The sequence below is a fragment of the Sapajus apella genome, unplaced genomic scaffold (genome assembly GCF_009761245.1).
Source record: "Sapajus apella isolate SASKATOON/1434 unplaced genomic scaffold, GSC_monkey_1.0 scaffold110, whole genome shotgun sequence".
Lineage (NCBI taxonomy): Eukaryota > Metazoa > Chordata > Mammalia > Primates > Cebidae > Sapajus > Sapajus apella.
The window spans coordinates 3,822,190-3,848,207 of NW_022437050.1; the positions used below are offsets into that span (position 1 = coordinate 3,822,190).

At 36.9% G+C, this 26,018-nt stretch overlaps 1 protein-coding gene and 1 long non-coding RNA gene across 3 annotated transcripts in view; both read left to right on the forward strand.

Annotated features, from left to right (window-relative positions):
• The window catches only part of SDK1 (sidekick cell adhesion molecule 1), a 978,776-nt gene that overhangs the window by 38,251 nt on the left and 914,507 nt on the right, over positions 1–26,018 (forward strand). The window lies entirely within an intron of this gene.
• LOC116537474 lies at positions 7,855–24,970 on the forward strand. The gene is made up of 3 exons (XR_004263136.1): positions 7,855–8,357; positions 17,174–17,178; positions 24,958–24,970. It is a non-coding gene; the product is annotated as an uncharacterized LOC116537474 (long non-coding RNA).

Below are 26,018 nucleotides of genomic sequence, written 5' to 3' on the forward strand. Positions count from 1 at the left end.
TTCGATATCTTCTAGAAAACAGGAGAGAAGACCTGCAGGTCATTTATGAGTCTGGTATTACCCCAACAGCAATATCAGAGACAGCAGAAAAGGAACTCCGTAGTTCAGTATTGCTCATGAACTTAAAGGCAATGATCCTTAAGAAAATATTAGCAAATCAAATCCAGTGATTAATAAAAAATATTTAACATTGCCAAATGAGATTTATGCCAGCCATGCAAGACTGGTTCAATGTTCGAAAATTAATGTAATCCACCATATCAACAGACGAAAGAAAAATTGGTATTTATCAATTAATTGATCCATGAAAAGCATCTGACAAAATCCAACATTCATTCATGTTTAAAAATTCGGAAAGTTAGCCATAAAGAACTTTCTCAACAGTACAGAGCATCCACCAAAAGCCTCCGCCAGCTAAGACCATACTTCATAATGGAAGATGGAATGTGTTTCCTCCCAGGGTGTGAACAGGGCCAGTATGTTCAGTCTTACCTTTGCCATCCAAAGCAGTAGTACTAAAAGACATCCAGGCCAAAAAGGAAGAGCAAAACAGTCCCAGTTTATAGATTACATCATTGTTCATCTGAATAAATTTAGGGAAAAAATTCTTGAACTAAGGAACTCAACATGGTTGCTGCATAGAGGATCAACACAAAAACCACATTTCTATACCCTAACAACAAATATGCAGAAACTGAAATTAGAAACACACTGCCATTTGTGATCCAAAGAACATGAAAAATATAAAAATTTCAACATGTATAAGATCTTTGTGCTGAAAATTATAAAACCCTGATGAAAAAAATGAGAGGACCCAAATCTTGCCACAAACCACATTGACATATTGGAGGATTCGACATAGTAAATATGTCAGGTGGCTCATGCTCGTAAGCATTTTGGGAGGCCCAGGTGGGTGGACCACCTGAGATCGGGCATTCGAGACCAGCTTGACCAACATGGAGAAACCCTGTCTCTACTAAAAATACAAAATTAGCCGGGCATGGTGGCACATACCTGTAATCCTAGCTATTCTTGAGGCTGAGGCAGGAGAGTTGCTTGAACCCAGGAGGCAAAGGTTGTGGTGAGCTGAGCTCATGCCATTGCACTGTAGACTGGGCAACAAGAGCAAAACTCCATCTCAGAAAAAAAGAAAGGAAAGTCTTCAGGATCCAGAACTAGATAGTAAGTTCTTAGTCTTGACACCAAAACTCAATTAAAGAAAAACTTGGTAACTTGAAACCCATTAAAGACTTTTCTACATGAAAGAGCATATTTAAGAGGATGGAAAGACAAGCTAGAGACTAGTAGAAAATATTTACATTCAATATATCTGCCAAGAGACTAGTATCTAGAATATGTAAAGAACTTTCAAAATTTCATAGGGAAAAACAATCCAGTTAGAAAATGGACAAAAGACATCAACAGACTTTTCACAAAGGAGGATATTTAAATGGCAAATAATCACAGAAAAAGACATTTGTTCAGTATCACTAGCCATGAGGGAAATGGAAATTAAAGCCATAGGGAGAAAGTTCTGCTAAATGGCTAAAATTAAAAAAAAAAAAAAAAAAAGACAATACGAAATGTTGGTGAAGATGCAGAGAAACGTTGCTCGAACGTTGCTAGTGGGAAAGTAAAATGGTACAGCCACTCTAGAAAACAGTTTTGGTGGTTTCTTATAAAACTAAACGTAGAACTACCATACAGCTTGGCAGTTGCACTGTTGGATAGTTATCTCAGAGAAAGGAAAACAGTCATGCAAAAAGCTGTACACCAGTGTTTTTAGAAGCTTTATTTATAGTAAATACCCCAAACAGGAAAAAGCTCAGATGTCCTTCAGTGAACGCATTACTAAACCATAGTATATCTGTATCATGATTACTTCTCACAATACAAAGGGACAAAGTATTGATGCACCTACTGTGAATCTCCATGTCGAGTGATAAAAAGCCTATTCTGAAAGATTATATGCTATATAATTTATGTGATATTTGTGAAATAGCAAAATTCTAGAACTGGATTAGTGGCTTTCAGTGGTTAAAGAACAGAGAGTAGGAAGGACAAGGATGTAGCTAATGAAAGGGCAACATGAAGAATCCTTGTGGTGTTGGAAATATTCTGTCTTGGCTGTATTGGTGTCAATGTCCTGTATGTGGTATTGCACTAGCTATTCCAAGTGTCATTGCCATGGAAAACTTGGTCAAGGATGAATGGGATCTCTTTGTAGTATTTCTTACAACTACTTGTGAATCTATAATTATCTCTTAATAAAAAGTTTAATTAAATGTGAATGGACTGACTTCTATTAGAAAAGAAGATTGGAAAGTGACTTAAAATACAGCTGATAACAAGTAACACTTCAATTGTTAAAGGAGAAGATGAAAGTGAAGAGTTGAGTGAAAAGATACCATACAAACAAACAAAAAAATAGAATGGCAATGTTGGTATCAGATCAGTTGAGACTTCCAGTTGAAAGCAGTAAACACATATTACAGGACCCGTTATTGATAAAAGACATTTACGAGAAGGATAAACAATGAAGGTGTATAGACACTAAACCATAGTTGTTAAACACACCCCCCACTCAAAAAAAACTAGAAATGCATGTAAATTTTCATTTTTTAGTTAGATGAGACAAAAGGACTGTTTCATCCCAAAGCCTGTAGACACAGTAGACACAACGAAAACTATGTGCAGGAGAAAAAAATCTGCAGAATTAAATGTCTTCAGGATTAGAGAACGCAAAGTAAAAAGTGAAAAATGAAACTCCCTACATGTCCAATTTTAAAAAATGTTTAAGAATTGTAGTAAAATGCATCCTAATTTTTCATCTTAATCATTAAGTATACAGTTCAGTAGCATCAGATACATTCACATTGTCATGCATCCAGTCTCCACAGCTGCTTTTATCTTGCAAAGCTGAAGCTCTATACCTAGCTCAGGATCCATTTTTTTCCATTAGTTATATATCTAAGAAAATTCCAACTTAAGTAGTGGCAGTTATTAGCTTTTGAAAACAATTTCTCTTGCAGTTTCAAGATGGGCTTTGCTTATGTGGATATGGAAGCTTAACAGAAATTATAGACAGTTTATTTCCAGGCTGAAAAAAAAATTGCGACAGTGGCTCTTGTTATCATAAATAGAAAAGACCCCCAAAATTTGCAGCAAATGTTAAAACTACATTACCATCTCAGAATAGGTGGATATCGTGTTCTGCTTTGTTGTTGCTGAACTGAATGTAATGACATGCTGAAAGCACATTTCAATCAGATGGGCCTGAGCCCTGTCTAGTGTATAATTTCCCTTTTCACATATAGTACAGGAGTGTACTTGGTAGTAAGTTCTGTGAGAGTGAACGTAAAAGTTCAGCAGTCCTAAATTCAGAAAATGATGAGTGGTGAGCCTTTGTAGTTAATGACATGATTACTGCAAGTCATACTCTTATACAGTAATAACAAGAGATGCTTCATTTCCAGGCCCACACAAGCACAAATTGACCTACCACACAGGGTAGTGCTTTGGGGGCTTCTTATGTAAAAATTTGAATAGTACTCACCAGATTATGACTGTTGTACTTTATTACAGATTTTAAAACATATTGCAAGAAGTTAAGCATTTTTAGAAGTCTTTGAAGTATTGCTGCAGAACTTTGGGACTCCACCAAATGTGGTTTGATCACTGCTGCATTGAAGTACACAGAGGGAATGTCATTAGGAACTGCATTTTGGATTTGGAGGATTTTATTTTCAGATAACTTATGGATTGCATAGTGAAAATGCTTATGCTGATACAATCTATTTCCTGGTTTCTGTAGGACCTGACTTGTTCCAGATGAATATTATTTTCACAGCTTAAATATCTTCAAAAGAATACTTTGATCGAAAAAAGCTATTGGGACAGGACATGTGTTAGGAAACAAATAAGGTTAAAAAGAGAATGAACTGACTTTTTAATATAAATGTAGTATGTAAACAAACTGAAGTAGCTGTCATTTCTTTAAGAGACGAGAATTTCCTGAAAAAAAATTATGTAAAATCCTACTCAGTGATGATATGAACACATTAAGTATATTTAACTTATACATTCTTAAAATAAGCATGACTTGTAGTGCCATTTTATTTAAATGGTAGGAAAACCCCATCATTCAGCAACAAGAGTTTTCATTTTTCCAGAAAATTATTTCTGATTTCAAGATGGGAATATAGTAATGTATCAGGGCTTGTAACATGTTTACAGAAACCCAAATTCCAGGTGGCATGGCTGAGAAGACCCTTCAGCATTATCTGTTTTCCCAGGCAATGCCTTGCCTTCTTTCTTTTCTGTTTCACTGCTTCTCTGGAGTATTTCCTTCTCGGTAGTAAATGGTATTGTTCCATGAAATTTGAGGTTTTTTGTGTTAAATAGCTTCTCACAGTAATGTGTGATCTGTTAGGATGCAGGTCACCCTGTCTAGATGACACAGCTTAGGCTGCCGTGACGTCAGTAGTCAGGCATTCTCAGTCTGTTGGAATTGCAATGTCATCACCCACTGCAGTTATTCAGTTCTTGTTTTATCTCTCTTTTAAGCAGAATAATTAAAGCAATTCTTTTAGAACAATCCCATTGTTAGATGTTTCTGGCGTTTATACTCCTAGATATAATATTTTTGGGTCTATTTTTTAAGATTTAGAGTCTCAATTTTTCCACATTGCAACTTGGGATGCTGCATCCTCTTCAGCTTAAAACCTTTCAGGGAGGTTCCTACTATCTTAAGAATAAAATTTAGACTCCTGTGCATGCACAGCTGCTGCTCATAATAAAGCTGGTTGTATCCTGCATGTGGGCCCCAGCAAGTAGAGGAGTCCTGCCAGCTTGTTTGCAGCTCTGGCACTGGTTTTGGTGGGTGGAGACCTTTCCAATTCAATGAGAGGTGTCATCTGGACTCATGGAGCTCCAGGGAGCCTCTGTGCAGAGCTGTTCATTGAGCTTCACTTTCTTCCTAGGCTCCACCTTCTTGTCTCTCCTTCCTGCCAGTGCTGCAGATGTACATATGGCCCTGATTGATGAAGCTACTTCAGATTCTACAAGTGTGCTGTGCTCTCTGGTACCCTTGTAGTAATAATAATTAGAGTTAACATTCATTTATTTTTAATATTTTAAGTAGTCAAGGTCTCACTCTGTCACCCAGACTGGAGTTCAGTGGTGTGATCATGACTCACTGCAGCCTCCAACTCGGGCTCAGATGATCCTCCTGCCTTAGCCTCCTGTAGTTGGGACTATGTGTACCACCACACCCAGCTAATATTTTGTATTATTATTTTTTGTATAGCAGTGTTTTGCTATGTTATCCAGGCTGATCTGGAAGTCCTTGGCTCAAGTGATCCTTCTGTTTTGGCCTCCCAAAGTGCTAGGATTATAGGCATGAGCTACTGCACCTGGCCCTTAGAGAATTCTTTATTCTCCTCCTCCTCTACTAAACTAATTGGAGAGAGTTTTACTTCTTACACCAAAGTCTACAGTTAAATTCTTCTACTCCGTGAAAGACTTTGCATCTTCGTGCTTCTGCTGGTTGCCCATGCCATTCCCTCTGCTTGCTTTCACTGCCTCTTGCATCCAGATATTGGCCTATTAAGTGAAGTTGTACTTGATGCCACTTCTTCCAAGAACTCTTCTCCAGTTGCACAAACCAGATTTTTTTTTCATATTCTTCTAGCAATTTTGTAGTACTCTGACAACACTTGGCAAATCTTCTTATACTCTTTAGTATATGGAGCATATTTTTATAGGTGAAAGAGCCTAATTTTGCATTAGTAGTGTTTGTATTATCTTGAGCATACAATACATGCAGTAAGATTTAGATTGCTGGAGACCTGTGATTAGTGATGTGCTGCCACTATGAGACATTGAGAGGAATATTCCTGGCAGACAGGCTGATAGGTCAGAACCCCCAGGTGAGGAGGACACAAGGAAAAAATGGGAAGATGTATTAGATACCAATTGGAGACCTGGTGACGTCATAAAGCCATTGCTCTTACTATGCCCTAGCCAGAAGTACCTGATGAAGTTGGAAGAAAATCAGTTCTCTGATTACTGCAGTCAAGGCTCCACCCTAGCCATTGGGCTCAAATGTGCCGTTGAAGGTGTTGTTTTTATCCCAGAGACCTAGATATTTCCAACCTCCCTGTTTCATTTCTGACAAATTTTTAGGACCAGAGGCTAATCCACTAGAACAGTATTTCCCTATAGCTTGGTTTTTAATTTTGCTCTGAATTTAGTTTATATTCCTAAGTGGCTTTACAAGTTTTTTCTCCCCATGCCCTCAGAGGAAGTTATGTTCTTCTGAACCTCCCAGGTACCATTTTAGTAAATTAGGAATTCAGCTCACTGAATGGTACCCCTGTGGCCTGAAAGAGTTAATACAAGTTTCTTAAGTAGTTTATTAATTCCCAGGGAATAATTTTATGCACTAGAGTGTGGCTTAGTGTCTAGCTAGTTACAAACACACTAAATATTTTTTTTTTCCTTTTGTGAAGTGAGTCTCTGAAACTAAGTGGAGGTTCAATTTAAATATAAGTATCTTGCTTCATAAGTACTTAAATATATATATGATGCCTCAATGAGAGAAGGGGTATTATAAAAACGAGGTAGATTCAGGTCCTCGCTCAGCCCTATACTTCTGTGAAACCTGGGTATGTTAACTTCCCTCATTTTCTCTCATCTTTGAAGTGGGGATGATGTTTACATCAGAGACAGTGAAGCTCAGTGGTTATGCACTTAGGTTTATAATGCATAACCCAGGCTTATTGCCTGAGTTTGATTCTTGGCTTCACTGCTTGATAACTATGTGATCCTAGGCAACTTTATTAACCTTTCTGACTCGGCTTTTTCCACTGTAAACTGGAATAATACTAGTACCTGACTCACAGTTGTTATGAAGGTAATGTGCAATAAATGTGAGCCGTTTGTATACATCATGGACTACTGTGCAGCCATAAAGAACAAACTTATGTCATTTGCAGCAAGGTGGATGCAGCTGGAGGTCCTTAGTGAATTAACACAGGAACAGAAAAGCAAAAACGACATGTTCTCATAAGTGGGAACTAAACATTGAGTACATGTGGACATAAAGATGGGAGCAATAGAGACTTGAGATGAATAGAGTGGGAGGGAGGAAGACAGAGTAAGGTGAAAACCTACCAGCTGGGTACCATGTGCACTACCTGGGTGATGGGATTGTCTGCGCCCCAGACCTCAGCATCATTCAGTTTCCCCATGTAACCTGTGTATGTACCCCAAAATCTGAAATAAAAGTTGAAATTGTTTTTTAAAAAGTGAGCTGTTATTTTTTAAAAATACTCACTTGGAGGACTTTCTGAACTGATCAAATGAAATAAGATGATAAAAAGTGCCAAGTAGTATGCCTGGAACATGGCAGCAAACACTGAATAGAGGATGGCTTTTGCTGTTATTAACTACAGAAGGTTTATCTATAGCAAGTTCTAGTCTTAAGATGCACATATGAAAAGCTGCCTGTCACATGAAAGTTTGATGCTCTGTAGCTCGTCATGTTGTCAGGCTCTGTCCCTGGAGTGTGCCCCTCGAGTTTTTATGCATGTCACTGTGGCGTTTATATGTTTGGTCTGCACTTCTTTCTCCTTTTTATCCCCTTGGCAGCGGGATGTTGAAGTGCACTTCAGTTTTGTTGTTTTCGTTTCCCTTCTGGATTCTTACCCCTCTCCTACTTTTGCTGCCTCCTTCCTCAGTCCCCTTTTGCCTTCAGCTGCCCTGTCGTTGCAGTTGACACACACACACACACACACACACACACACTCTCTCTCTCTCTCTCTCTCTCTCTCTCTCTCTCTCTCTCTCCCACCACCCCAATTTAGATGTATACTTTGACTTTATGAGGGCTGTGGTTTTGTGGGAAGAGCAGGGTCTTGCCCTTATTAGACTATGCCTCATTATTAATTAAAGAGAAGGTCATTCTTGGAGTCAGTCACCTGAAAAAGAGGCTTGCTCCTCTGACTGGAAGGAGAATGGGGCTGGGGAGGGAAGGGTTTTGTTGGATGGAACTGTGCTTAACTGTTGGACCTGAGTGACTGAATGCGGTGTCCATGAAAGAGCTGGCTAGGTGTGTGTTCGGGGGGGACCAGCCTTGTGGGGGCAGAGGACTAAGACACAAAGGATACTGTCAAGGAACCTGTGAAGTCACACCTGCTTTTTTGGGCCAGAGTATGTGTATCTTAAGACCACAGCCTGGATTGGTAGATATAGAGGGTTTACTCCTTGGGCAGTGTTGGACTCTTGATGAAGTAACAGGTAGAGGATGAAGTTTGTAGACTTTGTACCTCTCACATTTGCGCCCACTTCTTAATGTAGTACAATAACAAAAGGTCATGCTATTGGTGATGGTTGGGTAAGGTACCTAATAACAGTAAGTTTGGCTTAGGAGAGATAAACCATTTTAAGTCAGTCAGTATACAGTTGGTCAAAGGAGAGAGAGGGTGACACTCAGTCTGTCATAAAACATAGGTTGAATGTGCCACAGAGGAACAAAGTTGTCATTAACAATGGGTGTGGAAAAACAAGAATTTAACAAAAAGTTTTTCTGTGCCTATGCAGGCATTATTTATTTGGGGACAGTATCCTAAGGCAGGCATACTTCCATAGTGGAAATGGATGCAGTGTGATGCTGTGAACTTCTGAAACCAGTAAATCCCTTTGTTGTGATTCCAGATTTACTCAGCACATATCTGATTATTATCTGTTCTCCAGTGTAGTTAATCTAGTGGAACAGATCACATTGACCAGAAGATCTCAGTCTTCAGTCTTCTTGGTGGTTATTTTCTTGTAAATTTATAATACTGATAATATATCACTTGCTTTATATAACTGATTGTCTTTAACTTTGCCCTGAGGCATTTTTCCTAAGCAACTCTAGACCATGTTAGTCTTTGAGCCACAAGATTAATGATCTTTCCTTGAACCACTAGTCACTGAGGTGTTTGAGAATGGTAATCTTTTCGTAGTGATGTCTCATCTTTTCCTTCTACAGTCACCAGTATCATATTTACTGTATTATGATGGTAGGCTTTGTACTGGCTTGTTTACTTCTCATGGTTTATCATGCACTATGATAGTTTGTGTGACACTTTAAAAAAATTAGGACTGTTAAAATAGTTTTTTCCCCTCGTTAAAAGTGGAATGACACTGCGTTGCTTCTGAGGAATTTGGCTTTAACTGGTTTTTATTTTGAGCTGGGTATTAAAGGAGAATTCTGAAAGGGTAAACATACTTAGTGACATCTGGTTGCCACAAGAATCAATATCTGATACTACATATATAAAGATACATGTTTTGTGTTAATATACCTTAGTTTCATTGGTTAAAACTAGAAGAATAAAAACAAATTTGAAAGCAGCTTGGTTACTGACTAAGCTGCAGCAGTTCTGAGAGCCTACTGTTGTCGTTTTTAATGGGCAGGCTTGCACTTCCATAGATTGGTTAATCTTAAAGATCAGATGGTAGTTGTATTATAATTTCATAAAGATTTTATGTCCTGTGCTTCGCTATCAACTAAAGGTATGACAATTTAGGAAAGTTACATTTAGACATATAAACAATAAATATTGATGAATCATTTTACCTAACAATTTATTGATATTACTCAACATAAGGGAAAAAATTAGAAGGAAAATGGACCTTAACACCATTGTATACAGTGAAGAGAGTATAGCAGAGGAAGGAAAAACAAAACACACAATAACAAGATGGTCATAAATTCAAGTGTCAGTAATTACAATAAACGTAAATAGACTAGAGGATTCTGCTAAAAAATAGCGGTCAGATTGGATTAAAAACATCCGAGATGCTAGGTTTACAAGAAGCATATCTAAAAACACCAGGATACAGAAAACAAAATAATGGAAAATTATATTTCAGGCTCACTTTAAGCAAAAGAAAGCTGGTATAACATGTTGATGTCAGACAAAAGAGAAATCAAGGCAAAGGGCATTAGAGATGAAGAGGATCACTGTACAGTGGTAAAAGGTTCAGTTCGTATTACATAAAGGTACATATTATATAAAGCAAAAATATATAAAGCAAATATATACAGAAACAAGGAAAATAGCTAAATGCACAATCCTAGTGGGAAGTTAACATACCTTTCTGAATCATACAACTTGCAGGCAGAAAACTTAGAAGACTTAAAGAACATGATTAATTAACAAATTTGATATTATGAACATTCATAGTATATTACATGCAGTTCCTGTATAACCCATTCTTTTCAAGCACAAGGAACATCTGACATTGGTTACATATAGGACTATAAAGCAAATGTCAATAAATATCAAATTATTGCAATCATATAGAGTATTTTTCTTACAGAATTGTAGAAGGAATCAACCAAAAGATAACAGGAAAATCCTCATATGTCTGGAAATTAAGAAATATATATAATACATTTATGTAATTCTATGCATAATTACATATACAATATTTATAAAATTTCATTTAAAAATTTTACAAAATAAAGGGAAAATAATCTGTCACTTAAACACAAAATCACTGTACTTCTGATCCTAGTAACTGTAAAAATTGTCAGGATTTGGGAGGTTTTTTTTTTTTTTTTGATGTCCAAATATTTGATACACATTCCAGAGATCCCCAGTATTTTTTAGAATTCTTCTTAAGAGGTTAGTGACCATGTATGTGGGGTTAGGAAAGTAATAGAGCTAAATGGGCAAAGAGATCATTCCTGCTGGTAGGGGAGAGGGTGTGCCACAATGACAGGTTTGTGGATTTACTGAAAATATGAGATTTACATCCAGAGTTCAATTCACAGGCTGCGGCCCCTGTTTTCATTTAGTTAGAGGCTGATGGAACAGCTGTGCCTGCAGTTGTGTGTTCTTTGACCCAATACCTAAGGAAATTTGAGGCTCGGACAAGTTGAAGTAGATATTTCTGTTTCCATGTTTCGTAACAGAGCCACTCATGGGCTTTCACAGATACATTGTTTGGGGTTTATACGTGCCCTCCCATTTCCATTCCTGAAGGAAAAAGAGATTTCTTTTTTCAGATTATTACTGATTGTAGTGATCTAGGGAAACCCTTTTTTTTCTCTCTTTAAAGTTCTGAGGAGCATGAAAAAATTGAGGTATTCACAGTGTCTGGTAAGGGAATGAGTTCTGGCCTGTATTTTTTAAAGAGTAGGAATCTAAATCAGAACAGACACCAGGTTGAAGAAATAATTTGTCACATCATACATGCAGGAACAAGCTATACATGGGAATACTTTGTTTTAGTTAGGGTGTGTCTTGAGGAAAAACAGGACATAAAAGGGTATGTGAAGTGTTTTGTCGATATGTGTGTTTTTCTGGTGATCATATCCCACTGTGTCATTAGTTCTTTTAAAGAACTTTTTCTATATTATCCCCATTTAGATCTTTCTCCCTGTAGCAATTGTCTCTATTTTTATTTTGTTTCCTGTTACCATTGTTTCCTTTTTTGAGTAGAGGATAGATACGTAAGTGACGTAAGTAATGGCATGGAAAAATTCGAGAACAATTAAGTAGATTATATCCCTTTTTACCATCCTTTTCTTAAAGTGCTTGACTTAATTCTGGATAGCCATGTACAAACTTTGATGAGTATCTTTCATCTTGGGGGTTATTTTGAAAATTGATGGCGTTTGGAATAAAAGTTGCTATAACCTTAGTCCACATTTGGGTTTATAAAATATACTCGACATAGGAACTCACCTGACTCCCAATTTTTGAAGTAACACATAATTTCTAAAAAAGATTGAAATACAAATGAACTGAGTTACATTTATACCACTCCTTGGAATTATTAGAATAGCATATGTTCTCTGTTTATGCTCTTTGTAAAATTGGAAAAGTAATGTGTAGCTCTTATTAGTGGTGCCGTGTGTAGTTTCTGTAACAGTTTAGCTGGGAATTGGCTGGAGTCCATTTCCGAATGGTTAGTGGAGCTGCCCACCAAAGCCAAACCTATTCCAAAGGATGATATTTCTTCTGTCATGAACAGAAACGATTGATGACTACATACACTAACATGCACAGATGATAACTGTTCATAGTTAAAGGGACCATGCTTCTTTTGCTGGTGAAGGACCATTAACTAGATTTCATCCAGAAGATCACTAGAAAAAGCAGCCTCCCATGTTTGAGTATGTCTTGCATTTCAGTTTCCATGCAGATGGTTTCTGTACATCCTCATGTCCTCATCTCATGAGATTGGAGATGAAAGTTAGTGAGGTAACTAACTTGCTCAAGGAGCAAATTTCATGTTGGAACTGGGCTCTATAGCCACATTTCAGACCATTTTTCATTTAACTAGCATTCAGATTATTAAGTCAAAGGGAAAACAAAACAGGGCTGTGAACCAATTAGAAACTAATGTGACTTTTTTTTTATGCCTTACATTTATGTCTGGCAAGTTGAATATAAGGAAAAAGTGGTTTTTGAAATACTTTTTCATTGGTACCAATGATCATTCTAGAGTTTTCTGTGAAAAAGTATAGCTAACAAAAGTTAAAATTAACGGTCTTAACATTTCAATTGTAAGAATATTTTGTGGTGTCATTTAGTGTTTTAATAGCTCCTGAAAGAAAACTGTAAAATGTAATCCATCTACATTTTTTCATGCATATCAAAGCTACCCATTTGTTAAATCACAGAAGTTAATTATGTTTCATTGGGAGTTAGTATTGACTTCATAGGTCTGGGGTAGATTATTTAAATAGCCCTGCTAGCTAAGATATTAACCCCTGCCCTTATTACAAATATATCCTGAAGAATAAGGGCAAAATACTATTGACTAGATTGTGCTTGAATATCTTAATAAAAATAGAATGAAACAGCTAAACAAGGAAACTATTGGACTTAAAGCATATGTACTTGTTCACATTAAAGAGGCCTCACTGCTGTGTACGAAAGATGCTTAAAATAATCCACCAGCCAACACTCACTACATGTGAAAGTGGTTTACTTTCTTGTGTCTGTTGGGAAGCTGTGATTATATGATTATAATTAAGCTACAGTTTATTTTCTCATTTTCTTTGATTAAATTGGGATAGGAAATATCTGGCCAAATCTAGTCCTTTCTCAGTCATGTTATTTGTTAATTCCATTAATACCCTTTATTACAATTTGCAGCAAGGTGTTTTTCTGTTAAAGTAACTGAAGATTTCAGAATATCTTCTATCTGAAAGTTGTGAATATTCTCTGAAATTACAGCTAAAGTTCTTAAGATATAAACTCATCATTCACATAGGTTATGGAGTTACTTTTAAAATGTAGCTATCCACTGAAGAAAACTGTGAAAATATCCCATTAGTCATTTGCTAGAGATGGGGTCTTGCTCTGTTGCCCAGGATGGAGTGCAGTGGTGCGATCATAGCCTCTAACTCCTGTGCCCAAGTGATCCTCCTGTTGCCTCAGCCTCCCAAGTGGCTTGGGATTACAGGCATGAGCCGCTGGGCCCAGCTGCCATTTGTAAATTTAAATCTTAACACTTCTGTTGTGTTTCCAGTTAGATTTCTCATCTGTTCTTTGTGTCAGCTCCTTAGATCTTCCCCATTCTCAATCCCCTGTTCTCTCTGTCTTCACAGTGCCTTTCACAGAAGAAATAGAAGCCATTATTGGGAACACCCTCAACTTTCCACCCACAAATCTATTCCTATAGACACCCATCCTTGCAATTTATATTTTAATAAAGGCTTCTGATCCTAATTTCAGGAAATAGCTTCTAAACTCATCTATTATTCCCAAATTCATTACCCATGAAATCTGCTATTTTATGTCTCCTATATTCTTACCTTCAGATGTTGAAAGGTCGGGGCATAGAACTAGTAGCACGTCTGCAGAGTCTTCCCTCTTGAGTGAACTTGATCCTGCTGTTCGTTCTCTTTGTGCTCTTCAAAGTTAAGAAATCATGTTCCAGCACTCACGGTATTTCTCCAGCCTGCCCCCCACTCTCACTCCATTGTCATGAGGACTGCACTGAACAAATTGACACCTCATAGAGCTTATAGGCCATAGTTCCTGACAGATAACACAGTTGAAAAAAGAAGTTTCACAGCCTTGCATCTTGTGAATTCCCATGTCAGCCTCATTAGCTTTTACAAGCTATTTTCTTAGCTTGTAAGAATCTTGCTAGTGATTCACAGTAAATATTCACAGGTATTTACCTGTAGTTTTTGAAAACTGAGGTAGTGTTTGCCTTTCTCCAGTCATCCTGTACCTTTTAGATTTAACCTTTATTGGGGGGTGCGTGGGTGAAATATAACAAAGTGCGTAAAGCAGATGTACAGTTCAACCAACTGTAAAACAAACATCTGGACATTCGCTACGCAGATCAAGAAGTAGGATGCTGCCAGTTCCCGGAAGCCCTAGTGTTTGTTACCGCTCTATAAAAATTGAGGCAGGTGTTCCATGAACTTATCCCCAAGTCTCTGTTATAATTCATACAAGTTAGGAGGCTGCAGTATATTTGGAGGATCTAGGATTCCCTCCCTTATTATTTTTGCTTACCATTGGATTTCAGTTTTCTCTTTCCAATGTTTATTTTCTGTGTGTATTCTGAAGTTAATTTTATTTGACCAAGAAAGTAGGTATAGAACTAAGTGTGTTGTCTATAATTGTTTGTTACAATATAACTAAGTGAAACTTTTTCAATTTTTGCAAACTCGATTTTATTCTGCCATTGCTTCCTGATAGGAATTTTAGAGATCCCTGTGTTCTTTTATACAAATAATTTATCTTTCTGTTTAACATTTCCTTTAAAAATCTAAACTCCTCAGAAAAATACCTACTTGACCACATTAATCTCTTTAAGCAGCTCTTCCTTTTCGTGTTGGAGTCATGTGTTTGTAAAGTCATATGATTTAATCTTTTAGAGACTCTGGATGCTTCTGTTGTTGATGTGTATGTGCATAGTGACAGTCTTAAGGAATTTGGCATTTTATGTTTCACTGTCTTTTTACTCTTGCTCTCCTTCTTTTATTTATTTATTTATTTATTTATTTTGAGACAGGCTTTCACTCTGTTGCCCAGGCTGGAGTGTGTGGGTGCAATTACAGCTCACTGCAGCCTCAGCCTCCCTGGGATCCCATGATCCTCCCAGCTCAGTCTCCCTAGTAGCTGGGTTTCAGGTGCCTGCCACGATGGCTGGCTTATTTTTTTTTGATAGAGATATGGGGTCTCGCTGTGTTGCTCAGGCCAGTCTTGAATGCCTGGACTTAATGCAATCCTCCTTCCTTGGCCTCCCAAAGTGCTGGGATGATAGGCATGAGCCACATGCCTGGCCTACTCTCCCTCTTCACCAGTCTTGAGCCTCCTGTTCTGCTTTTTCCCCTGCCTAGGTTCTTGCCTCCCTTCACTCTTTCTTTCTATGACTTGGACATGATACAGAAAAAAAACAAAAAATCCCACAAAATCAAATTTATAAACAAATAATGGCATAGGTGCTCAGATCATCTAGCTGTGACCTGTGGGACTGAAGAAAAAGGCAAACAGGTTTGGATGGATAAGGAGTTGGGGAACACATGATGTGACCACTGACCACATCTGCAGTGACAGTATCTTCTTAAAAACAAAACGATAAACCAGGAACTTTCTTTGCTATTGGATTTATGATTTGGGATTAAGTGTATTTTCCCCTTTGCAGGCTCTTAGTTATGTGTGGTAGATGAGTTTCTAAATTATAATATTTTCTTTAAAAAGTATTAACATAAATAGTGTAGCATAATAAAACTTTAAATCATTAATGATATTCATAGATTGACATATAAGCTGTTCCCATTCATTTCTTTTTTTTTTCTTTTTCTTTTTTATTTTTTGAGACAGAGTGTTGCTCTGTGTCCCAGGCTGGAGTGCAGTGACAGGATTCTTGACTCACTGCAACCTCTGCTTCCCAGGTTCCAGCGATTCTTCTGCCTCAGCTTCCTGAGTAGCTGAGACTACAGGCCCATGCCACCATGCCTGGCTAATTTTTGTATTTTTAATAGAGGCAGGGTTTCACCATATTGGCCAGCCTGGTCTTGAACTCCTGACCTCAAGTGATCTGCCTGCTTCAGCCTCCCAAAGTGCTGGGATTATAGGCATGGGCTGCCACACCCAGCCCTCATTCATTTCCTAGAAGTGGTGATCTTTGACAATTTGTTTTCATATGAAGTTATTTTAATGAGGGGCAAATATTTGGAGCAATTAGCTAATCATTACAATGTTCTTTCTTTTCTTATTTCTTCTCCCCACCCCCATGCCACTGCTCCTTGCAGAGCAGGGCTAACCCATAGATAGTGTGTCCAGAGTCAGCCATCATTACAGTGTTCACACAGCATAAGGTAGGACTCAGAAAATTTTTCTATAAAGGCAACCTCAAAATAGAATTAAGTGCTTTCTGGAATTACTATGCAGCTAGAATTTTATGTAGGATTGAAGGTTGTAGCAGCTTTGAGCATTGATATTGATTTTGAGAATGCATCCAATTGCCAGTCATCCCTGGAAGACTTGATTTGAGACCTTTATATGTACTTGTGCTATAGTAAATAAGAATGTGTCCTAGATGGAGCCAAAATGGGATTGGTTTTAAGCATTTAATAAACATGTTAAACATTTTAACTATTATTTCCTTTTTTCAGTTTCAAATAGTGTTAAATGATTGTTATGGATAGGAATAGGGTAAGCCCATTTCTAGGGCATGGTTTGAAACATTGGTGCAGTTTCTTTCCCAAGAACATCTTAATCAGATCCCTGGTTTTCAGTCTGTTTTCCTCAGAACTCCAGGAGTTAGGCTGGTTTCCTCAGGGACTGTTTTTGGCATTTTCCTCATCGTAGGACCTTATGGCATCACCTTGGAGACACAGCGTTAGTTCAAGGAATTGGCATGTGATTACATAGGTCAATTGGAGTCCCGTCTGGTGCTTTTCTGTAGGAGTAGCAGGGAGAGACTGTCTTTTCTGGTTGGATTGCTAGTGGTGTGTGGGCTGCCAAGTGGGCTGCCTTCCTGGCACCAAGCAGAATGTGGCACACAGAGGGAGCAGAGCCCAGAGGCTTGAACCTGATGGCACTCGAGGAATGTGGGTCCTGGAATGGCAGACATCCTCCATGCTAGGGCTATCCACTTGCATGGTGAATACATTCCATTTTTGTCTAAGCTTCAGTTTTTGTTTTGTTGTTGTTTCATATAGAATTGAGAAATACGGCCAATACCTTAGGGAAGGTGGCAAGTTAGGAACTACACTAGCAGGCTGTTATTAAAAGAATCACAGAAGCTAGGCTTCTAGTTTTTAATTTTTTGATTATTGTCTATTTTTGCTTGTTTGTGATGAGTATTTCTACACCTGCCAAGGATGCATTCAGATAAACATTTTGGATACTTCCTCTAAAATGTCTGTCCACACCACAGGATCAACTCCAGGAGATGCTGGGTTCCTGGGTGGCGCGCCGTGAGGACGCTCCAGCTGTATTGATTGTGAACCTCACTTTCAGGAGTTCAGCAATTGTGAGACAGTATCTTCAGGCATTGTAGGACTCTTTGGGGCATGCTGCTATTGAGGGTGTTCTGGATTAGGGAATAATATTCAATAATTAAGCCCTGGAGATAGAAATTCTTACTGTACCCATAATCCTTAAAGTCTTAGGGCAAATGAAGACTTTGGCTGAATGAATCTTGAGGCATCCACCTTGCCTTGGAGTTACTGACTTTATTTACAGCAACAGACACACACACACACACACGAAAATTTTATAAGCAAAATATTCTAACACTTTCTTTCTTTTACTTCTGATTCTACCATTCTGCTGTCATCTTTGCAAGCTGCAAAACATTAGGCACAGAAGAAGTTTTTTTCCTCTTTTATCTCATGGCCTTCAGCATTCTTAGACCGTAGCATGCTTTCTTTAACATTCCAACCACTTTTATTAGTTTGCTTATTCAATGTTAGAATGTAAGCTCTAAGGGGTTAGGAGTCACACTAGTCACTGTATTCTTGGATAGCCCCAGCCAAGTACCTGACAAAACAGGTGCTTGATATACAATCTGTTGAATTATATGCAATCTGTTGAATGAACTCTTAAGTTACTTGGATTTTAGTAACTGCTGGGGCAGATTCTCATTAGACAGGTGCAAAGAACAATGGGTATTTTAAAGCAATTAGATTTAACAGAACATCATTATGCAAATGTAGCTCTGGGATGTCCCACTCAGATGCCAAGCTTATAATGTTAATAAATGAAGTGTTATTTGAATTTGTGTATGTTTTGTGGGGGGAGTGGATTCTCTTGTTAATATTGGCTCTCCTTAGGTTTATGGATATTTTCGATAGAAATAACTTGAAAATTGCTGTTGAAAGATATAAATGTTTCTTTCCCAGGTATTTTAAAACTTGTTATGAATATATGACAAGCTGATGTTGGGTTGATTGTCCCAGGATTTGTTTCCTTGGCCCAGTGCTGCTGCCACCATCCCAACCACCTGGTCTGTCTGATCTTGGAGCACTGGGTGAGAAGCTGTCAAAGTCTGACTGTATTAGCAGTCCCCTCTCCCCCTAGAGGCAGAGAAGACTCCACTCTGGTATGTAATTGTGAATGCTGGGATAGAGTGGAGGAAGTTATAATATGGGGAATTTCTGTATTGGAAATAGTACTGTCTATGTATCATATACATTTGACATGAATTGTCAATGGGTTATTCAACGCATTTGAATAGTAAGGCCTCCAATTGCCATTTACGGCATGTGTGCTGAAGACACAAAATGGTGTGTTGGCAGTTAACATCATCATCTTTCCCCTTTGGTTGAAATTTAAAGTGACAAACTGTTATACTTTAAGAACCATATAGAAGATCAATTAATCATTTTAAACACATACCAAATTCCTAGAAAAAATGTGTAACTGATACTATAGGTTTTTCTATATTAAAATTATTTATGGCCATGTGGAGTGGCTCACACCTGTAATCCCAGCACTTTGGGAGACTGAAATGGGAGGATTGCTTGAGGCCAGAAGTTCAAGACCAGCCTGGGCAAGATTGGAGGATTGCTTGAGGTTGGAAGTTCAAGACCAGCCTGGGCGAGATTGCAAGATCCTGTCTCTACAAAAAATTTAAAAATTAGCTGGGTGTGTTGACGCATGCCTGTGATCCTAAGCTTTTGGAGGGCTGAAGCAGGACAATTGCCTGAGCTGGGAGGTTGAGGCTATAGTGAGCTATGAATGCACTACCGTACTCTAGCCTGGGCAACAGAGTGAGACTCTGTCCCTTAAAAAATTAATTTTAAAACCCTAATTGAAATTAGTAAATTTTTAAACACTTGTGGTGAGAATATTTGCATTTCTATCATAGGACCTCTGTGTTCCTTGTTCCTTGATTCCATTTTCTTTTCCAGCCTATTGATAACTTCCCTTCTTGTTTTTTCTGTTTCAACTTCTTGTTCTTGGCTTCTCTTCCCCTCACAGTGTCTCTCCCCTGCTTGGGTTTCTTTCTCCTCTCTCATCTTCATTTCCCACATCTTCTCTATTTGTTCTCTGCCCTTTGATTCACTCTACATTTAAATCTACAATTTGACCCTCTCTCACTGGTTTATTTTTTAATTATTTATAAATCTCAGCAGTTTGAAATAAGATAAGAGCAAGGTATGGTGCCTGATCAGTTACCCTATGGCTGCCACCTTTTTAGAACTATTGGCTTAGAAATCACCTTTGGTCACACAGAATAGATAGGGCTTTTTTGCAGGTTTATTAGGGGGCAGAAATAGTTTATTGCAGGTTATTAGGGGGGAGAAATACAATTGTTCCATGCACAGTATAGGTAGGTAGGTTTCTATTCTTGATCAATTAAGAATAACCAGTGAATTTTCCAAGATGGTTATTTAAAGTTCTGTACTAACAATAGATACTGAAAGTAAGTTGTATGCACAACCTGGCAATTTTAAAAAATCTCTTTTAAGTATTATATATCTATCTTGGAGCAGATTAAATTTTCAGTGGCAGTCCTCATTTTCTCCACATTGAGTTATGTCTTGGTACCACACTTTATTGCAAAACTCTCAGACCTAAAGGATTTAAAGTTTATTGTGATTTTAAAGCAGGATAGAAAAGAAAGGAAAGAAAAATAATTTTTCTGAGTGAAGGGACCTAGTTCTTGTAATAGTATTTTGATCTGAGGACTGTGCTGTGATAAATAACTCGTACCATAGAATCTGCATGAAATTAACCAAGGGGGAACCCTATATATCCCTGAGGCATTAGGTGGCTGATTATGACAGTGTGTAATCTGTTTTCACGTAGTACAATACACAGATGCACATGTGAGCTGAGTGTAAATGCAGACTTCTCTCACCTTTTGAAAGACTGTCTTTTTGAAGACTTTTTTTGGAGAGGATTTCTCTAACACCTGTTTGAATCTTCTCTTTTTGTTATTGTGGTAACCTTATTTGAGTAGGATTTTGGTGATTGTGTTTGATCATAAATATATGGCAGCAGAAAATTTTTATAGCACCAAATTAATAATTATTCTTGGATTTACTATATCTAAAGGAATGCCAAGGTTTTCATATGTTTTTCCTTTATCTTTACAAGCTTCATTAAAATATTTAAGTTTAAAATATTTTTAAAGCATACTTACTTTTTTCAAACCTCTGAAGGAATGTACAAGATTTAAAATTAACTTTGATAAATTAATTTGCATTTAGTAACCCAGCATTTTGCAATGTGAAATAATATTGAAAATGGAAAACAATATTTATTGATAATTAAATGAATATACAACCAGATTTCTTTCTAAAAGACATTTTCATGTACCATGTAAAAGGTACTTTTTGGAATTATTTATACTTGTATGGTTTTCCATGCATGTGTTATTAGTCTTCTGAGAAAAACTTGGATAATTTTAGTATAATAAACATTTATATCTCATTTCAGTGTAGTTCAGTCACTTAAAAAATATCCATTTAATTTTATTTCGGGACAATTGTAGATTCGCATGCAGTTATAAGAAATAACACAGAGAGATCCTCTTCCCCCTTCATCAGTTTCCCCTTATGGTGGCATCTTGTTAACTGTGAAGCAGTGTCACATTCAGGATATTGACCTTCATATAGTCAAGAAACAACATTTTCATCGCCACAAGGATCTCTCATGTTGCCCTTCTATAGCCACACCCACCTCTCCTACCTCCTTCCACATTGCTCGGCAACCACGAATCTGTTCTTCATTTCTATAAATTTGTCATTTAAAAAATGTTATAGAAATGCAGTTATACTTTGGATATTGCTTTTTTTTTACTTGGCATAGTTCTGTGGCAATTCATCTAGATTGTTGTGTATATCAATAGTTCATTCCTTTTTATTAAGTAGTGTTCCATGGAAACTGCGTACCACAGATTGTTTAACCATTCACCTGTTAAAAACATCTGGGTTGTTTCTATGTTTTGATTGTTACAGATAAAGTTGTTATAAATATTTGTCTATAGATTTTATTGTGTATCCATTATTTTCTGTGATAAGTAACCAGGAATGCAGTTGTTGGGTCATATGTTAATTGTATGTTTATTGTTTAAGATAGTGGTCCCCAACCTTTTTGGCACCAGGGACCGGTTTCTTGGAAGACAGTTTTTCCATGGACCAGGGGTGGGAGGTGGTGTGGATGGTTTCAGGTTGAAACTTCCACCTCACGTCATCAGGCATTAGATTTTCATAAGAAGCACGCGCAACCTGGATCCCTCACCGGTGCAGTTCATAATAGGGTTTGTGCTCCTGTGAGTATCTAATGTTGCTGCTGATTTGACAGGAGGAGCTCAGCAGGTAATGCTCCCTCCTTCACCGCTCACCTCCTGCTGTGCAGCCTGGTTCCTAACAGGCCAGGGACTGGTACCAGTGGTGGCTTGGGGATTGGGGAACCCTGGTTTAAGAAATGTTTTTGTTGAAGTGGTATACTATTTCACATTGTCACCAGAAATGTGTGAATGATCAGTATTTGGTGTTCCCATTATCTTTTCATTTTTGCCATTCTGAGAAGTATGTAGTGATACCTTATTTTGGTTTTAATTTACGTTCCCCTAATGTTGACCATTTTTTCCATGTGCTTATTTGTCATCTGTATATCCTCTTCAGTGAAAGTTTCTTTATGTCTTTTACCCATTTTCTAACTGGATCATTTTTCACTGTTGAATTTTAGGAGTTTTCTATATATTTTAGGTACTAGCCATGTGTTGAACATTTGACTTACAAATATATTCTCTGTAGACTGTATTTCCATTCTTTTAAGAAGGTCTTTTGCATAGAAAAAGTTTTTAATTTTGATGAAGTCAAATTGATCAATTTTTTCTTTTAGGGATCATGCTTTTGCTGTCAAGGCTAAGAATTCTGCCTAGCCCTGGGTCCTGAAAATTTTCTCGTGTATTAATTTTTTTTGAAAAGTTCTGTAGTTTTGTGTTTCATGTTAAAGTTCATGATGCATTTTGAGTTAACTTTGTATATGGTTGAGGTTCTTTTTTTCCCTTTAAACCAATGGATATTCAGTTGCTTCTGCACCATTTGTTGAAAAGCCTATTTTTCCTCTGTTGAATTTTTTTTTGCACCTCTCTCAAAAATCACTTGGATATATTTGTTCATCTATTTTTGCATTTTCTATTCTATTTTACTAATCCGTGTACCTGTCCCCCAGCTGGTATCACAGTGTCTTGATTATTATAGGCATATAATAAATTTTGAAATCAGGTAGGCTGCTGATTTCCCATTTATCTTCTTTTTCAAAATTGTTTTAGTTATTCTAGTTCCTTTGTCTTTTCAGATAAATTTTAGCATACACTTTTTTATGTGTACAAAAAAATCTTGCTGAGATTTTGATAGGAATTGCTTCAAGTCTTTAATTTTGGAAGAATTGACATCTTTATTGTGTTGGATCTTCCAATCTATGAATATGGTGTGTCTCACTATTTGTTTACATCATTGATTTCTTTCATCAGCATTTTTAGTTTTCAGCATATGAGTCCTGTACGTGTTATTACAGGACTCGTATGCTGTAAAGTTCTTAAGTCCTGTACATACTTAAGAACTTAATTTTTGGGGGGGCAATGGTAAGTAGTATTTTGTTTTAAATTTTGGTGTCCTCGTGTTCATTGCTAGCATATAGGAGTTTTTATCTTATATCCTGTGACCTTGCTAATATGAGGCCACAACTTCTGCAGGGTAATTAATGCAAAGTCATTGCACATGAAGAGGGCAAAACAAAAAAGTAAATTGGAGTGTCACATGTAGGAGTAGATTGTTTGCTAGAAAATGGTGGTAGAGGACATGTCTCTCAATTGTATTAATTTTCAATTTGGGTAAGTCACTTTTCATCTTGTGCTTTTGTAAGACCTGGAACCCCTTCTCCAAGAATCTCTGGCGCCTTTTAGGGGAGGTGATAATTTGAAAGCCAAGATTTGGGTACCATTGCAACAGGAGACCATTGTTTCAGAATTCTTTCAGTGGTCAGAATTAAGAAATAAAAATAATTGAGTTGGGATCAATGTTTTCAAGTCAAATTTAGCAGAAGAGAAGTTCTTCCCTTTATTTCATTTTATATTTCTATTTTCCCTTACACTGAAAATAGTAATTTCTTAATGACATCAACTTAGTTACTTATTTGCTTTATCTTACAATACACATAAAATGTTTTAAAATTACAGTATTAATATTAAAACTATTGAATAAAGTTTAAGATTTCTTTGCAGGGCATAATCCTTTCAGTAATACTACTGAGCATGTAGAGACAGAACACTGAGTTTAGAAGTTTTTTCTGTGTAGATGTTTTACCAATTTGATGTGAATAGTGCTTTATTTCTTTTTCTCTAATTCTGAGTTTTCAATTTCTGGTTTAATTCTTTCTATATAAATAGGTTTGAAGTTAAAATTAAATAAAAAGTTATACATGGAGAAACTTTCTCTATTTTCAGTCTTCCCAGTATCCCCCGATAGGTAACCATTTTTATTAAATTTTGTTGTAATAGTAAGAAAGTACTTGCTTTTTCTTCCTTCTCATATACAGTGTAGTAGTCTATGTTGTTTGTTCTCCCCCTTTCTTTTTTTTTTATTTCATAATGTATTTTGGAGATTACTCCATAATAGTACATAGAGATCTTCCTCACTCCTTTTTACAGCTGCATTAAGTACTGGGTAATTTTGCCATGTGTACTTTTTTTAGATCCTGCAAAATTCTCCTTTATGGGGATTTTATTTTGTACTTTGATCAACAGTATTTGCGACTTTCAGTTTTCTTCTGAGCCTTGTCATGAGAGTAGATTTTTGCTAGATAGGTGAGAAGTGCTATCTCAGCGTAGTTTTTATGTACGTTTTTTGAGGATAGTTGAACATTTTTAAAAACATTTAAAGACTTTTGCCTTTTTGTCTACTATTGGTTCATGTCTTTTGACTATTTGTATATTGGGTTTTTGATAATTACTATTTTATTTCTAAAGAGGAATGCAAATAATCTCTTTGGAAAATAATATGTGAATGTTACTTCTCAGTTTGTCATTGGTCTTTTGACTTTCCCTATGACTTTTTTTTTTTTTTTTTTTTGCCCTGAATGAGTTTTAAAGAATGTATCTTTTTTATATGTGTAATTTGTCATAGTTGTAATTTCTGTGATCTGAATCTTTAGGTACATATTCCACAATGGGTAGAATAGAAAGCTTAAGAATTACTTTTGTCTAGGAAATACAACAGGATAGAATAGAAAATAGAAAAGTTAGGCATTACTTTTTATGTTTGCATTCTCTCGCTGCTCACTTTTTTTGACTAGATTTCAAGCCAACTGTCACAAACAGGGCATCATTCCAGGTCCTATTTTGGTTTCTTTTCTCACTCAATACTAGAAAACCACAGAGTGCCATTCCTGGTATTTCATATATCTCGTACTTGTCATTTGTAAAACAAGTGTCTAGTGATGTTAATTCTTTCTGTAGAATTGCATTTACGTCCTTTTCACTTTTCTGTATTTGTGATTAGTTTCCATAGTCTATGGACAGATTTACTCTGGGGGCTATAGTTTGCTGAGTTGGAGTCTAGACCACTTATGACTTAACTCTTCAGCCTTTTTAACTGTCTGCTTCCTTACTGTTGGTTTGAGTTAGTCAAATCCCAGTCGCCTTAACTATAAAATCGGCTAGTAGAGCCATGTACCTCCAGGGAATTCAGTGTATTGATTAAATGATGATTAGGTCTTACTTATTTTTTCATATAAGCTATTATAACAAACTTGCAGTTCAAAATGAATATATAGGAAAATGTTTTCTTTAGAAATGCAGAATAACCAGAATATCCTTAAATTTCCACTTATTGCATGTCAATGCTGCTTGACTCTATTCCCTGTAAGGATGAACATTGGAGAAAGACTGAAAAAGTGGTGCTTTCACATCATCAGATCTCTTATTGCAGAAGTTATAATTTTAAGAGAAAACAATCTAAAATAAGGAGTTCTGTCATATTTTTGTAAGTATATTATAGTCTTCCAACCAAAATTAGTAATAATGGCATCTGTAAATAACAAAATCTCAAACTAAGGTATGTAACATTGAGTTAAATATTGTCCAGTTATGTAAGTCATGATAATTTTTAGGTGTTACAAAGAGAAGAAAGTGTTCTCAAGCTTTTCCTTTCCTAGAAAACAGAATCTGCTGGGTACCTGCTATTGACATCAAAGGTACTTGCTCTCCTGTGAGGGTGCTGTTAAAATGAACACTTAAAAATCACCTTTTATCTATCATACTTTGTGGAAAACATTTTTATCTAAGGGATTTCAAATCCCATACCTCTTACTATGGTATTTCCATCCAATTTTCATGGTTTTGAAGAAGAGCAGTCAGCATGGAGTAGGGGGATTGAGTGAAAATGATAATTTTAGAATTAAAATCAGCATGGAAGGGTTTAGATCATGGGATGGTGGGATTAAAGGGGTAACCAGAGAGGACAGTAACAGAGGAGACCCACTGGAAACACTCTAGGACTTTGAGAGCCTGTCGGGTGA